General features: G+C 44.4%; 1 protein-coding gene across 1 annotated transcript in view; it reads left to right on the top strand.

Annotated features, from left to right (window-relative positions):
• Positions 1 to 575: 575 nt before the first annotated feature.
• Positions 576 to 16,097, top strand: part of LOC138579638 (uncharacterized) — a 600,935-nt gene continuing 585,413 nt past the window's right edge. Inside the window, exon 1 of the mRNA XM_069649890.1 lies at positions 576 to 764. The gene's annotated coding sequence lies outside the window, so the exon portion shown is untranslated. The remainder of the gene's footprint in view (positions 765 to 16,097) is intronic.

Raw genomic sequence — 16,097 nt, 5'->3', positions numbered from 1 at the left:
CTTAGGGAGGGTGGATAGGCTCCTTTTCATCCCAACAATGACTGCATCTAGTGCCTCTTGCTACACTTTCAATTGAGTGCAAGATTGTTGGAGCAATAGATTGTGTAGCAGCACTAGACTCGTTCACTGGAAGCATCATCTAGGAGAGAGCCCTTCATATAGAGAACGAATTAAAACATGAGATAGAAAATTAATTCATGTTTAAAACATCGTTGTATGCGTTGTCTACTTATTAATTTTAACTAACAGTTAATAAAGCAGCATTTATATTGCAATGATACATTATTTTGGAGGCGTGCAGTAGTAGTAGAGGAGCAACGTGGGGGTAAGGGTGTATTTTGGTGCAATATTGTCTGGAAACTGCTCTGACTACACCCGCCCGCAACTTCACGCCACTGGTCTTTATTCCTTATGTTTAGCGATAATAGTTTATTGGGCATTTACAGAAGACTAGTCGAATACGATAGCCAAAGTGCATTGAATCCCTTGTAATACCCATTTATTGCGTCACAAACCGTTTCCACTTGCATTGTCTAAATGTCATCTAAAATAAGAATGTTTTCTGTGAGAAATTATTGGACCATTTCAGCGTATCCTTGGGGCCAGCCGGGTAGCAAGTGGTCTGTCGCTTTAACACTTTTCCCTACATCCACCACAGAGGTGTTACAGTGAGTTGTAATTGGCTGTGTTAGCAAGGGCTCCTGACTGCGCGCTTTGCTTTTGGAAAGGGAGGAGAGGTACTGACGGCGATTTCTGCGAATAAGGTAAACGAACACGAGGTGTTTCTCGCTTTTCACTGAATTCGGTTTTTGTTGTGCCTTTACTACGCGCTGGGGAGGGGGTCCATTGCAGGACTCGAACAGGGTTTTAGGTGAGAAAGAAGTGCTCACAAACGCGCACTGTTTGCTGGAGCTTTTCACGCTCACGTCGATGAAACCTTTCACTGGAAGTTCGTTTGGACTTAGTGGACCAGTAGTTAGCCTAAGCCCCCAAGCAAGGAACGGCCGTGCGGTTCGTTTGACTGGGCTCTGGAACGCTGGTGCATTCTGATTAAATGTCGAAGAGCAAATGTTGGTGACGGTAGATTACCTGAAGGTAGGGAAGTACGTTTTTTCGTCGATTTAACGCGAACATCCACCAATTGGCGTTATACATCTTTTACAAACGGGCACCGGAAGGGGCCGGGCTGTGCCGTAAATATCTTTGTTTTCACTCGGCTTTTATGAAATGTTAGTTTTGGTATTTAAACGGACATTTTGGGCAGTCGTTATACTGCGTAAATCCATATTTGTTGAAACGTTATATTGTGATTAGTGTTTAAATATTCACATGTTGAGCTGCGTGGCTTCGTTTTGGGCTAAATGACATGCAACACATTGAATATAGAAGCTGCGCGTGCCACCTCCTAGTTAGACCATATATACGGTTCACCTAGCAATTGGCATTGACTTCCAACCCACATAAGACACTTTAGGTACGACCCCGCCCATTAACCTATCAGGCATTCAAGCATAGTCGGGGGCGAAACCTAACTTGGGACGCGAACGTTGGGCAGAGGTGCTAATTTAAGAGACGGTGGGGAAGGGACACATTTATTTGTGAGTTTAAGTCTCAGACTGGCTTTTGTTTTGAGGTTGGTCTGTTCGGCGACTCCTTTGCGTAAGTTCCTATTGTCCTCATACATTAACTGTTTCAATGTGTAAGCTTGATTATACCTGCATACATAGAAGTTATGTAAACATCCAAACAATCCATAAATCATATAATTCAAACCAGAATTAAACAGACAGAGATTAGGGATTGGTGTAAGGGAGGATTGGTAAGGAGAGGTAAAGCAACAAAAAAGAAGAAAATATGATAAACGCGGTCAGTGGCTGCATTGGCTCACTTTCTAAAGCATTCATTTGTTTCAATATATATGCACATGTACTATGGTTAAGTTGCTAAACTTATAGGAAGAACACTTTTTTTTTTGGCGGCTTTTAACTTTCCTCACCAAACTTTGCAAAAAAAGTATATGGCTCGCTCTGAATTCTTTTGGCAAGCTTGGTGAGGTTTTGTGCAAGGGGGGGTGGAGGGCAAAGTTTTAGGGGGGCTCCCAAACATTTTTTTTCTCCATAGACTGAATGGGGAAAAACTTTGTGCACGGCTACAGGCCAAATGGCTGGACGGATTTTCACCAAATTTGCAGCGGGAACGGGCTTGGGTCAGAAAGCTTGCTTTTGTGTGTTTGGTGGCAATCCGACCAGTGCTTTTGTTGCAAAGAACTGAAATGTACATCTAAAAAAAACTAGTGATATCTGGGTCCGACTCCGCTGACCCATTTCCCTGTTCGCTCCCCGGACAGAAGGTGCATTGGCTTGCAGTACGCCGTGCTGTCGACGAACTTTGAATGCAGCCGATGGTTGGCTGGAGGGAAGCGTACTGTGCGTCAAAGCTTTTTGGGAAACGCTGCCATGGTGTGTTGAGTATGGTGTTGTGGTGTGTGTGCCAAGCCCCTAAGGCGTTGTGGGTATGGCTGGGCCTCATGTATGTAACAGTGTGGCAACTAAAATTAGTCATATCTGCTTCCGCTCCGGCGTCCCACGTCCAGAATTTTTATTGCACTGCAGTGATGTGTTGTGCGTCAAAAGTTGTCGATAACGCCAGCGTGTTATATCAGAGGACAATGCAGTGTCAAAAGGGCCTGGAAAACAGTTTATGGCATCTGGTGGTGGGAAGAGGGGATGGAAAGGGTGGGGGAGTGAGAAGTGCTTCATGTGAAATATCTCATTAGAAGAAGACAGTGGTTTGCCATCGGTCTCCATGCATACTACGCCAATTTTCAGTTACCTCAGCAGGCAACAACCTTGCGTGGTGATTGCAGGCAGCTTTCGTTGTGGCATGACAGCTCCAGCGGCAATCTCTTTCTGTGATGAGTGGCGGCAGGCTGAATTGCAGAAGGGAGTGCATTCCACATGACATGAACCTTTAAACATAGCGTGTACTATGGTGTGTTGTGGTAAGTCCGTAGCCCCTTCGATACATGGCTGAAGCCTTTGCACAGAAAAATATGTCCACTGGTTGAAAAGCTATGTACACTGGGTGCAAGTAGGTGCCACATTGTTACTTTGTGTGTGTGTGTGATTTGGCTGCATTGCAGACATTGTTGGTTTCATGGGTGTGGTGATTGTTAGCACATTGTACAGCTGTCAGTGTATGGGTGGAGATGATGCAGTGAGCAGTCATGCAGTGTGACCACTGGGTGCACTATTGGAATAGTATACATATAGACAAAGTTACGGTTGAACTGGTTCTCATATGTGCCTGGGTAGTCTGCATAGCGCAGATTAGTAAGCTTTGCAGTGCACTATGCAGTATTGCTTGTATGCACGTAATAGAGTGTGGGGAGCAGGACCAATGTTATGAAGATTGTGTTGTTTGGCATTATTACAATTTCTGAATGGAAGTCAGCAGCTGTGCCAAACACTGTGGTATGTTTGTGCATTACGGTAAGTGGACCATGTGTGCTTGCATCCCTGCTTTAGGGTGTGGAGGTTGGGTGGAAGTGCTAGTGCTTATGTTGCCTTTATAAATTGTGGCACATGCCTGCATGGCTTCATGTTGTGGTGGGCATGGGCAAGGCCTAGACTGTTGGGTGCATGGCCGAAGGCCGTAGGCCATGCAGCCAAGGCCTTCATCACAGAGACCACAACATAATGCAGCCATGTAGTTGTCACTCTGCATGCATTTGAAGTTGGTGATTTTTACACAATGGTTGTGGAGGACATTGTAGACTTGGTAGAGCAGCAGAAGTGAGTTGGAATGCGTACATTAGCATATGGTGTACATCATTCCCCCTGTTGCACAGTAAGGAGCCACATTCCACCATGTTCATTTCCTATGGTTTGGCCCTTATAAGGCCCTTGCTTTAGGGAGTGCTAAGATATTGCAGCATGAGAGGACGTGCTGAGCAGCAGACATGTACTATGCCTAATGTACACAGCCTCCTACATACCGTTCAGCACACACAACGCAACGTTATGCAGCCATGCACGCAAATATGTGCCCAGGGTGAAAGCTGTCAGGCTCAATTGCAGATGGGAGTGCAGTGCACATGACCTGAGCATTAAACATAGCGTGTACTATGATGTGTTTTCTGTGGTGAGGGCCTAGCACCTTCCATGCATGGCTGGAGTGGAAAGGGAAAAAGAGCTGTCCCTACTTTACTGGGGCGCGGCACTCACTGTAGCTGGAAACGCACACGTGCCAAATCCTGCCCTTTTAAGGATGGTGGGCATGGAAATGGAACTGGGGATTTACCCAATCAGGTGTCGAGGTATTGGTCGACGGGAAGGGGCAGTGATGGCATTCCCCAAAAGTCGATGCAGTGAGGTTAATAGAGATGGAGAGACGCAGAGTGCTCATCCTGGCTGAAACCTTCTGTGCAAGATCTGCACAGGTATGCCGTGGAAAAGGGTTTTGCTGCTAACTTTCAGTTGGAAGGAGTGGAGGCTTTTTGGGGCACAGTCTGAGTGGAGTTTCGGTGCCATGGTTCTCCTTTGTACATGGCCGGCCTCTGTCGGTACTGTTGATGTAGTCATCGTGCATTATGGAGGACTACATTTGGGATACATGTCGTGCTCACGTTTGCACGGTGTCACCTCAAGAAGTTGATGACAGCAGTGATGCAGATTTTTCCCACTGCCAAGTTGATTTTCTCAGCCATACCACCAAGAGGAGCATGGGACTATGCTGGTGTAATTTGTCCACAGCTAGAGGTTGGGAGGTGTTTCATAAACAGAAGCATGTGTGACTTTATGTGCTGGGATGTTCTGCACCGACTATGACAACATTAAAGAGCAATATTTGCAGTGCTTTCAAGGAAAGGGCTTTTTTAAAAAAAACATTTTTTACCTCCATTGGCAATGCTGTTTTGTTTGCCACTATGCACAAAGCTTGTCAGAGAATCCTGTAGAAATGTAAGAGAAGCCTTTACCTTCAGTCAGTAAAAATGTCAGGACGAGAAGCAAATGAATGCATCGAAAGAGATAAAAATGGTATGCAAGCACATACGTAAAAAACCCACAGTAATAAAGACCCACCCCCAGTCCAAAAACTAAGTGGATTCTGCGGTAGTTTCGTTTCAGAATTACACATGCCACATCCAGCTATTTGTAGGATGGGAGCCATGGAAATGGGACTGTGGAGACTAGGGCATTGCTCCAATAAGGTTTGTGGTTGTGGTGTGTAAGCAAAAACTGTGGCAGAAGGTTCCTTGGTACAAAGTGTAGAAGCCTATGGTGGAAGTGTGCTAGGTAAGGGGCAGGCATCCTGTTCGTATGCATGCAGTGCATGTACATGTTTGAAGTTGGTAACATGCATTCAATGGTGCTTTTTGTGCAATATTTTTTTTAAATGATTATCTTCAGTGCAGTACTGCAGAAAAAAAAACTATGAAGTGCACAAGGTAAGTGGCAGGCATCCTGTTATGAATGCAATGTGGGTATGAAATGAGGTCAAATTGTATGATATGCCATTTACAGTGTGCTATAAACTAGCTGTGCAAAGAGGCAATGGAGGGAGAACAGAGGGGAGATGGAGACAACGAACCTACTAGGCCAGTTGTACTCAGATCGCCCAAGTGCTTGGGGCGGGGGAGGCGAAAGTGCTGTACATGGGAAGAAGAAAAAATGACAAGAAGTGAAAATACGGGCTGATGGTGTGAAGTGCAAGGATAAGTGCAGACATCTGGAGGTGGTGGACTGTTAGGGATACAGCAAACAGTCCCCAAGTGAGGGGTTTGCCAGAAAGGCAGTGCAGGGGTGCAACTGGCAGGGGAGGTGGACCTGGGCAGACATCAGAGGGTGGCCAGGTAACCAGTACAGAATCAGTTTCCGGCAGGAAGATTTTTAGTTGCTTCCGGAACCGGCGATGGTTCTCAAGTTTCAGGAGGCTATTGCAGAGTAAGGCCCCAGCCAAAGAAAGAGATCTACCACCAAGTAGTTGCTCGCAGAAGCGAGTGACCCTGAGGGAGTTGGAGGCGGATGAGGGAAGAACTAGAGTACGCACATATTTACGAAGTGACAGTTGCAGGTATTGAAGCCCCAGGGCCCAGAAGGCCTTGTGCATTGTGAAGGTTTTCACCTTATTGCCCGCAGGTACTGGGAGCTAGTGCAGACATTTCAGTCCCCGAGAGATGCCATCCCTGGGCTTGAGGCCAAGGACAAGGTACACAGTCCTCTCCTGGATCAGTTGCAGAGGGTGTAGAGTAGAAGGAGCCAAATTTCGACCGAAGCTGTTGCAATAGTGCAGCCTACAGAGGACCACAGCTGTGGAGACTGAGGTTTTCGGACAGTGTTTTACGTTGCTAATATACATGTGCTGGTTTTGAAGCCACATTTTTACAATGTCTGTAAGACATGGATTAATAGTAAGGGGGGGGGGGGGGGAATTCGTACTATTGTCGGAAGAAAAGAAGAGAGTTCCTGTTGTAAGATAACAATGGGTGATATGGGTAAATGGAAACGTTGCAAGCATATGCAATTGACGTGTCACTTCAGTGGATGGGAGAAAAAACAGTAACATTTTTACGAAGGTAATGGACGCTCAGTGGCACATCCCATGCGCACAGGTACTTATAACAGAGTTTTACACATTTTGCAGAAATAATATTCATACCTCCAGTTTGTGGTGATGCGTGCTCACGTGGATGAATGTTGCACAAATTTTGCATTATTTTACTGAACCTACTACTGGACGTGCTTTACAATGACACGCCACTTGGAGGCTTAATGTGCAACGGTATATATGAAGTTTTGTACAGAAATGACCGTGTATTATGCTAACGTCTTGAATGCCATTGGTGGATGCATGTGTGACTATTTAACAGTCCCCAATGAGGTAGTGGTGGACAAGAAATAGTGCACAGAAGGTGTCGTCCTGCTTTACTGGGGCGCGGCCCTCGCGGTACTTGGGAAAGCGGATGTGCCACATTCTACGCTTCTCACCATGCTGGCCAATCGAAATGGGACAGTCCCATCAGGTGCTCAGGGTGTGCGTCACAGGCAAGGGCAGAAATAGGGAGACGGACTCCTTGTACTTCACTGGGGCGAGTCTCTCACGGTACTTTGGGAAGGGCAAGTGCCACATTCTCTGCTCCGCACTTTGCTGGCCAATAGAAATGGGACCGTGGGGAATGTCCAATCATGTGTTCAGGGTGTGCATCACAGGAAAGGGCGGCAATCATTTTTTTTTCATTACTTTATTTAGTGCGGCTGGCAAACATGGCAAGATGCACAGTTTTCATTGTGGGTGATGCCTTTGTGGACGATCTGTTCCTTTATGCCCTCCAAAAAGGCTTTTGTGCCAATTTCGATTTGGAGGGAGTGGCGGTTTTGTGGTGCAGTGTCGAAGCGTGCTGTTTCGCCGGAGTGCTTGCAGAATGTCGATGCATGGCCACTTCCGCAACTGTACTTGTTGTGGTCGTCCACTTTGGAGCACTGGGTTCAATGCCTTGTTCCCCTGTGTACCATCAGATGAAGGAGAATGATGAAAGCTGTGCAGCGCATTTTTCCCACTGCCAAGCTGCTTTTCTCATGTATACCACTGAGAATAGTATGGGACTATTGCAATGATTCCTGTCGTAAGCCAGAGGTCGGAAGGGGTCTCATCAACGGAAGCATGTGTGACTTCTTGAGTGCTGCTGGGATGTTCTCCTGTGAGAATGAGAACATTGGTTCTCGATAGATAAACCTTTTGAAAGAAAATGGCATGTCTTTGTCGACCAGTGGCAATGACGTTTTCTTTCACGTACAAAACACAAAAATACTTAAAGCACCGGTAAAAAAGGTTCTTTTCAGAGCCGCCACAACTAACGACTTCTCCTACCCTGGTTGAGTTATTTCCCCCCCACTCTCGCGTTCGCACAGCATGAAAAGTCTGCGGGCATCGTGACAATTGCAGGCTGACACGTGTTAGATACACCCCTTTTGCAGATGACGGCCATAGAAATGGGCCTGTAGAGGCTATGGGATTGGTCAATCAGGTTTCTGGGTTTGATGTGTATGCACAGACTGTGTGGTACACAGTGTATTTGTCTACAGAAATGCAGAGGTTGGGGTTATGGCTGTGTGTTTCACGAGCCACAGCGTGCAGGTTTTGGGGGTGTTCGAAATACATTGATTGAAAGTTAATGGAAAACACTGCAGTGGCTGCTCATTTTGGATTCTATCATGTGGATGTAGAGTGCTATGGAGTACCTACAATGAAGTGACTGATTTTGGTTTGTTTGTGTGACACTCTGGTGAGGCGCGATCATACCGACATTATTATTGTTCATTGTGGAGGGAAAATTACACAGCATGTTACACGAGTTTCAGCGCGTTTGCAATGAAGGAGGCACTTACCCGGGTCATGCGTCTGTTTCCGATCTCCTGCATAACTTTTTATCGCATTACGCAGACGCGATGTGGCTGCGTTATTTTTCATTTGGTCCGCAAATGGAGAAAGCACGGTACATTGCAAAGTCCATTTGTGCCTTTCTACAACATGTGCCAATGGCGTACTTCACAAATAGGAATATGACGTTTCACAGCACGAACAGTTTTCCCCACCAATAGCGTTCATCTTACTATTCCTGCCATCCTGATTTCTGCACACCCCATCCAAATTGCCTTGGTGCCCTTCTTGAAAGTAGTGGAAGAATTTTTGTAGTAAGTGTTGCGCACTGAAACTCTTCAACGCTCTGCAACAGATAAAGAAACCTCTTCCCACCTGATTCCACTACAGTGTTTTGCACAGTGCTACGCCTCCCGCCCTGCATCCGTTCATTGGCAGTTCCATTGTTCATCTGTGAAAGGTGCTTTCTTTATTTCCCTTTTCTCCTTTCCCAGTTCATTTCCATTTATTTTGGTCTTCTAACACACGCCACAGAAGGGACGGCAGGAGAGGGCCGGTACGGAAGGGGCAGCACCTGCATGGATACCATAGGTAATGTGCCGATTGACAGAAATATTGGGGGGCCCCTCCCCTACATAGGCCCCAGTCATTGTCATGCTTTTGGACGGACCCTTCCCACGCACTTCCAAGTATCTTCCCTCTGTAGAGTAGCGCGTTGCAGTACATACACAATAGAATGCCCTTTGCCGGGTAAGGGTCTAGCGCGGCATATGGTCTGCAAGGATGTTTTAGAGCTCCGCTGCCCTACTGGAGTGCCCATGTTGTTGGCCGCAACAGATGTGTAAAATGCTGTACATGAAATTACCCTACTGCATTGGTGAAGGGCAGTAGATTGCCCACTGGTCCCTTGTGCTTCCATTTCAGTTGTTTTCACATGTAGTACAAACCCTTCATGCTACGCCATTAGCCATAGGCGTAGCATTCACGGAGATGCATACATTCTGGAATACAAGAATGTTTACAACAACGCGAAACACTGCTTCATTACGTGGAGCAGGAAGACAATTATTCAGGGTGACCCATGCGGCTACAGTACTTTTATAACCACCACTGACATTGTTTGCGCTCTGAACACTGTGCTGTTTGCTTACTTGCCTTTACATGCACTAGTATGAGCTGTAATTGCGATCTATTTAGTATTCAGGTACTATTATTATATGGAGGCAGAGCGTCTTACCGTAACTGCTTCTGATATCAAAATAGCACCACCATCTTGGAATGTTCTGTTTAGCCATTCCAACATGGCAGTGCTAATTTGATAATAGAAATGGCAGAAGACAACCGGCATGTGTGGTCACTATGACAACCAATCCTAACACTGGTCGATCGCCATTACGACTAATATATACAAAGTGAGTATGGCGCTGGCATTCCACGAGGGAAGAGCCGATGCATATGGTATTAGAAGCAGTTACGGTAAGACGCTCTGCCTCCATATAATAACAGTATCTGAATACTAAATAGATTGCAATTACAATTCATATTCGGGCTAACATACTCTATGTTGGAATGGTGTACAATTGAGCTCCGAAAGAGTTTGGGAGAGTGGAATAACATAACACACTTGAATAACGCGAACATAACAAATCTAGTTATGTAGGAGCAGTAACAACAAGATCGCATTAAGCTGTTACTGAAGTAGATAAATACTAACATATTACGTGTCTCGCAGTAACAAGATGAGCGATTTGAGTAAGCAACGGGAATATTGCAATTGTTACTTTTTGAGTTTGAAAGGGCGACAATGATCTGATCATATTGATGAGTACAATTGGGATCAGAAAGACAACTGAGAGTGGGTGAATACGTGAACATTACGGATTCCGCGATTAAAATACGGGTGTCTCTATGTATACTTTTCTCATTATCATAAGGTTTTGACCCATGACAAATGATAAGTTCGAGTAATACGAATTAAGAATGAGACATGGTAAGAAACCCTTTAAACCATTGTGTGTGTGTGTGTGTGTGTGTGTGTGTGTATATGTATGTAATATATATATATATTGCAACTTATATTGAATATTAAAATGAATGATTTAGAAAATGAGCCAATGCAGTCACTGACCGGGTTTATCATATTTTCTTCTTTTTTGTTGTTTTCTCTCCTTACCCTAACCAATCCTCCCTTACACCAATCCCTAATCTGTCTGTTGAATTCTGGTTTGAATTATATGATTTATGGATTGTTTGGATGTTTGCATAACAACTTCTTCTATGTATACATGTATAATTCACAATGCTTAATCTTGTGCTAAAACACCATTAACATTAAGGATATGCCCTGATTTGAAAAAGGAAAGGGAGCCGAAACACATGTAATCAGGAACGGGCACTCTGTGTAATGTGGAATTAAAGTTTACTCAAACTAATTGGCGCAGGTCTCCGGGAGATTCTTCATTCATATCATTTGTGAGGTTGTCATCTAACTTCTTTATGCATTGTAATGATATCATTCTAGTGCATCTTCAATGTTACAAGCAGTTGATTCTCTCCATCACATCTGAAACCACCCACTTAAAGACTGCCCAAGTCAAAAAGGAAGATCTTCCTGGAATCGTTATGGAGTCATCCGGTGACTCCATCGTTGAGTCATCCATGGGTAGTTCAGACAGATCAGCTGAAACCATCCTGAAGTATGTGTATAGGCCAAAATATTTGAATGAGAGGACTCTAGAGTTATCGGGGAAATTACTCCAGGATGAGTTCTGATTACTTGGAGTGATCTTGTATTGCTCCAGGATGACCCCATACAACTTCACGATGGGTGCGGGGGGATTGCTCCATGATGACCCTATTACTTCAGGATGACCCCATGACAACTTCAGGATGGATTTGGAATTGGGAACGATTATTGCAGACAACTTCAGGAGGAGTTATTTCTTGTTGTTTCCAAACGATTTAGGAAAAGGGTTACGATTCCTTGTGTGTAAGATGGGTGATATTACTATAGGATGATTCTAGTTAGACTTATGGATAGTGTACTGGAAAACCTCAAGGGAATTTGCAGCCGTCACTTTCCATCTTTGCTAGAGCACTCAAATGTCATTAACTAAGTTCACTGATGTAGTATACAAAAATACAAATCCACCCCACAATATCACAAACCAACCTGTAAACTCCCTCATTTCACTTCTCGCCTTTAGCTAAAATGGCATCACACCCAGTAAACTCCCACAATTACAAATCACTGCACTAAAATACACCCTTTCAGTGACCTAAACAGAATCCGTTAAAGGTCCCCCTGCATGACAGACTGCTGATCACTACACCCAATGTCACTATGAGCAGCTAACAATTAGTTTGACCATTCACCACACCCAAGAAAACTAGCTGACCCTCAACAGAAATCAATAGCACAAAAACATGTAACGTTTACAAGTTGGCACCAACCTACAAATTCACCAGATCAACTATATAGTTATACACCCAAGAGCACGTGCATCTTCAGTTTCACAGAGCAGCGTGAGAGCTACAATTACGTGGTCGATTAGTAGCAGTGCAACAAAACTCTGTTGTGGGGATGTTCCAATGCCATTGTTTTTAAAGACCGTAATCTGATTGAGCAAGTGTGTGGGAATGTGGAGGTGTCACTTCACTGTACAAACAGGCATGACTGTCATACTGTAGCAAGGACAGACGGTTGAGAAGACGTGGTGATAGAGTTAAGCTTGTCAGATTAGATCTGTCCGACAAACATTTGTAGCAGAGAATTGACTGTTACTTTATAGTCCAATGTTTTGTAGTTGTTGTGCAGCTACATCTTTGGGAACTGCAACATTGCACAGAGACATCTGCCGATTTACTGCTGTGTCTTTCAATTGTCCAGGTGAAGTAACAAAGGCGGGTTCTGAGGAAGTAATGAAGAACACTAGCCTTCTCTGCCAAAAGTCTTCGTTTTTTCCAGCTTTTGTGAACAGTTATTTCTACCCATCAGCTTTTGCAATATAATTCTCTTTTGTTTTTTTCACTGCATCGTCGTCTTGGAGTTCACGCAACACTAATTTTCCAGCGCTTCCCAGATTCCACCAGTCGCTGCTTTTTCTCCTCTGCCTTTCTTTTTAAAGCCTCAATTAGTTCCTCTGCATCACAATAGGCTTTAATTATTTCATCAAATGTTTTCTGTGTCTTAGTACAATGTTTCTCGGCGGCGGGTATGAAAAAGGCAAGTTGAAACTTCATAATGTGACTAACAATACAACAAACCTTTTGTTTGAGCTGTACACTGGGGTAAGTGACTCCCCTTAAGTGCGATCCTATCGTCCCCTTGGTTTAATTTTTGCTTATTCTTGCTGCACACATACTCTGACCTGTACTACGGTCCCCGAGGGCATTTAACCAATAACACTTTGCCAATAACGTGAGAAAAATCATATAGACCATCTATACTTTAGAGTTACTCTAGAGGGAAGAGATGCTGTAAATGAATGATGGGCGTTGTGCAGCACTCATTTGTATGTGTGAAAAAAGGAATGCATCCACACGTCGGATGTATTTCCACCTGCCAAACATCAAATGGATGAAAAACAAAAAAATACATTGCTTACCTGCTGACTAGAAAAGCACAACTGCCTTGAAATCCTTTTCTTCACGTATTTCTCTTCTACTTTCATCAAGACCCTCAATCAACCATTTACAATTAACTTCACCAGGAATTGCCAAAGGCTCAAATTCCCCATATTTTCAAATACACAGAGAGAATTGTCGGAATCAAAAGCACATTAAAGAGTGCCATGATTTGAGTTATTGCCCTGAAGAAGAAATAAAAACAAAAAGTACATTAATTCATAGAGGCTTGCTATGGCTCTTCCAACCTGATGTGTCCCGATTTGTGAGTGAAGCGTCTCTTGGTGCTTGGTAACTTCTTCCAAGACTTTCACCCATTGTGGCTTCAACTAGTTGCATCTGCTCGGTAATAAAATTAGGGGTGGGTGTTCTGGAGAGGCACTACGTTCTTAACAGAGCTCTTGTACCTAAAATACTGCATGTCATTTTATGTGTGTTCTTTAAAAGACAAGCATCTGTTTCAGTTTCTTAAAATGTAAATATCAACCATAGACCCAGCTTGTAACATGTACAGGAAATGATGGGGACCAGAAATAGGAGGGTATGCAGGAACAGATCCATGACCAAGTGATTTTTTTTACTGGGGGGAACCAAAAGTAAATATTACACCTTAGCAGGCAGCTTTGCTAATATGAGCCAGGCACTATCCCCCAGAAGGGACTGCAGTCTCCGCCCCCCCCATAAGCATCACTACTGTGCCATAAATTATGCACTACAGCTGAACTAGTGCAGCGCTCCTGAGCAGTGGAAAAATCCTGCAAAAAAGTAAACCAAGCAATGGGTACATTTTGCAGAGGCATGGTTTAGCGTGCATGCGTCACGGCCCGATACATGTAGATGGGCGGGTCAGGTGCACCTATCTGAGGAAGGCATGGACCTATTTGTGTGGAACATTGTGGGGGCATTGGAGCAGCAACAGCGTTAAAGGCAGAGAGGGGTAGCCAGTAGGAACATTTATCCCCTACTTGGCGACGGTTTGAAAGCGATCAGACTGATCAGTAGAACAATCATTGTGTGGAACTAGAAAGGGGAAGGAAGGAAGGAAGGAAGGGAGGGAAGGAAGTAATCGCCCCACTCAACAAAAAGGGGGCCTCTGTATGCTGAACAGCTAAGGTGCCTTAAGGCAGTGGTCTTCAAACTGGGGGGCTCCAAGGATGCCTGGCTGTGGGGGGCTTGAATTATGGTGACTGTTTTTAATAGAAAATATAAGCATTTAATAGAAAATACAAGATTTTGTGGTGGAAACTATATTTTTACGCAATGGGGGGGGGCTCAGCATAAAAAAGTTGAAGACCACTCCCTTAAGGGAACCAAGTGACCTCCCACTTTCAAACTTTCAAATAGCAAAGCAATTAACAGCACTCCTTTCATGCCCAGATCAGAAAACCTCCTGCTACTGTGCCAGTCCTGTGATAACAATGCTGTTGAAAAATCTGGAAAAGGAATAAAATGGCTCCAAGCTCCACAACATCTAACAAGAATGAACTGGTCCCATCATAAGAGACAACAACCATCACCATAAAAAGCATTCACCCCAGACCATCCTAAACCATGATCAAAAAATATCTTTTGAAAATTAATGACGGTGATCACTTGCCCTGGCAATAAATAAATTAGAAAGTTTACAGGCAAACTATCCTCAATTAACTGCTGAGGTGAAATGGTTGGGAAAAACAAGCAATAAAAACCCTCCAGGAACCTCATCAATATATTTAGAGAATGTGACATAAGTATAACTAGAACATGCAGTAATGCCCAATCCCTGAAGCTTATTTTTGTCTATATAAAATCATGTAGCGAATTCCCCAAGTGTTGAACATAAACTAAACGTAGATGGAGGAGAGCATGTGTTATGGATGGAATTAGAACAATGTCCCCTGCGCCCAAAGGCTGGCACAACCAGCCCTACTGTGAGCTGAAAAGGCAATGGGAAAGTGGGGTAAAGAAGCCCTCTATATGTTCGTTAAAATAAATGGCGTAAAAGCATACAACAGCTCTGGGCATAGCATCCGTAACTTACAGCAGTGAAAAAATAATACTCAAAAGCATTACTGTGCAAAATGAGTCTGTTCACTTTTTATGGAGGGCAGCTATACAGAACCTATTTAGGGGTGCTTTGACCTTGAACTTAACAGAATACCTGTCATGTACACCTTTCACCTTGGACAAATCTCAAACTGATGCACATACTGTAAACGATCTTCCCCAGCTTGAATGAGGTGGAACAGGGCTGGGGGCGAGGGGTCAACCCTGTCCTTTCCAGCAAATTCAGTTGCTGGACAATTGGCTGGTATTCAATGGCTTAAGTGAAAGCAATGATCAGGTGGCTAGCATTATTAAGAGAAATGAATAGATGGGGCATCTGTCCACTCTTGGTTAGAGGAGCCTTTTTCTCTCCCTTCTTAATGAGAGCTTGGATGGCCAGTATGTGCAACCATTCTCTGTGCGCAGAATCACAACAGCAAATCTAATTTGGAGCTTTTGTAAAGTAAAGCCCAAAGGGCCCTGTGGCACCAGAAGCAGGAAGGCAGGAATCAAAGGGCGCATTCATCGGGGCATTTCAACCATTGCTGGCCTGATACTACACCTGGCAATGTGTGCAGCACACCCCGTAACACATAGAGGCTCAAACAGTCTGCCATACACTTAAAAACTTAGCCAGCCTTCATGCCAACCAAACAAATCTTTGCCACCCTGCTTTAGAATTAAGCAATATTGAAGATGCTGCGAAAGTCGCACATGCTTCCCACGTCCCACACAACAATCCCCACACAAGGGAAATCAATGCCAGCGGGCGTCTGTGCACCGTCATGCAACTGTCTTGGCAACTTATTGAAAATTACAAGCACCGTGCCCTTTATTTACAATAAGGGGCTACGCGACACTGCAATGGTCTTAAGCAGACAACCAAGTCAAATCTGAGTATCCCTGGGTCCGCGTGACTCTTTCCTTCACTGTAAAGCACTGGAATGATTTGCTTGTACCCACTGAAGGTGCGGTCATGTGTACGAGTTGTATCTGTACGTACACATAGCAACATCGCACACAAGGGCACTGCAAGCACATGGATAATGGACCACGTTCAAAAGTAA

Source organism: Ambystoma mexicanum, chromosome 3p, assembly GCF_040938575.1.
Source record: "Ambystoma mexicanum isolate Mex_15411 chromosome 3p, UKY_AmexF1_1, whole genome shotgun sequence".
NCBI classification, from domain to species: Eukaryota; Metazoa; Chordata; class Amphibia; order Caudata; family Ambystomatidae; genus Ambystoma; species Ambystoma mexicanum.
This window is presented reverse-complemented; position numbering and strand designations above follow the sequence as displayed.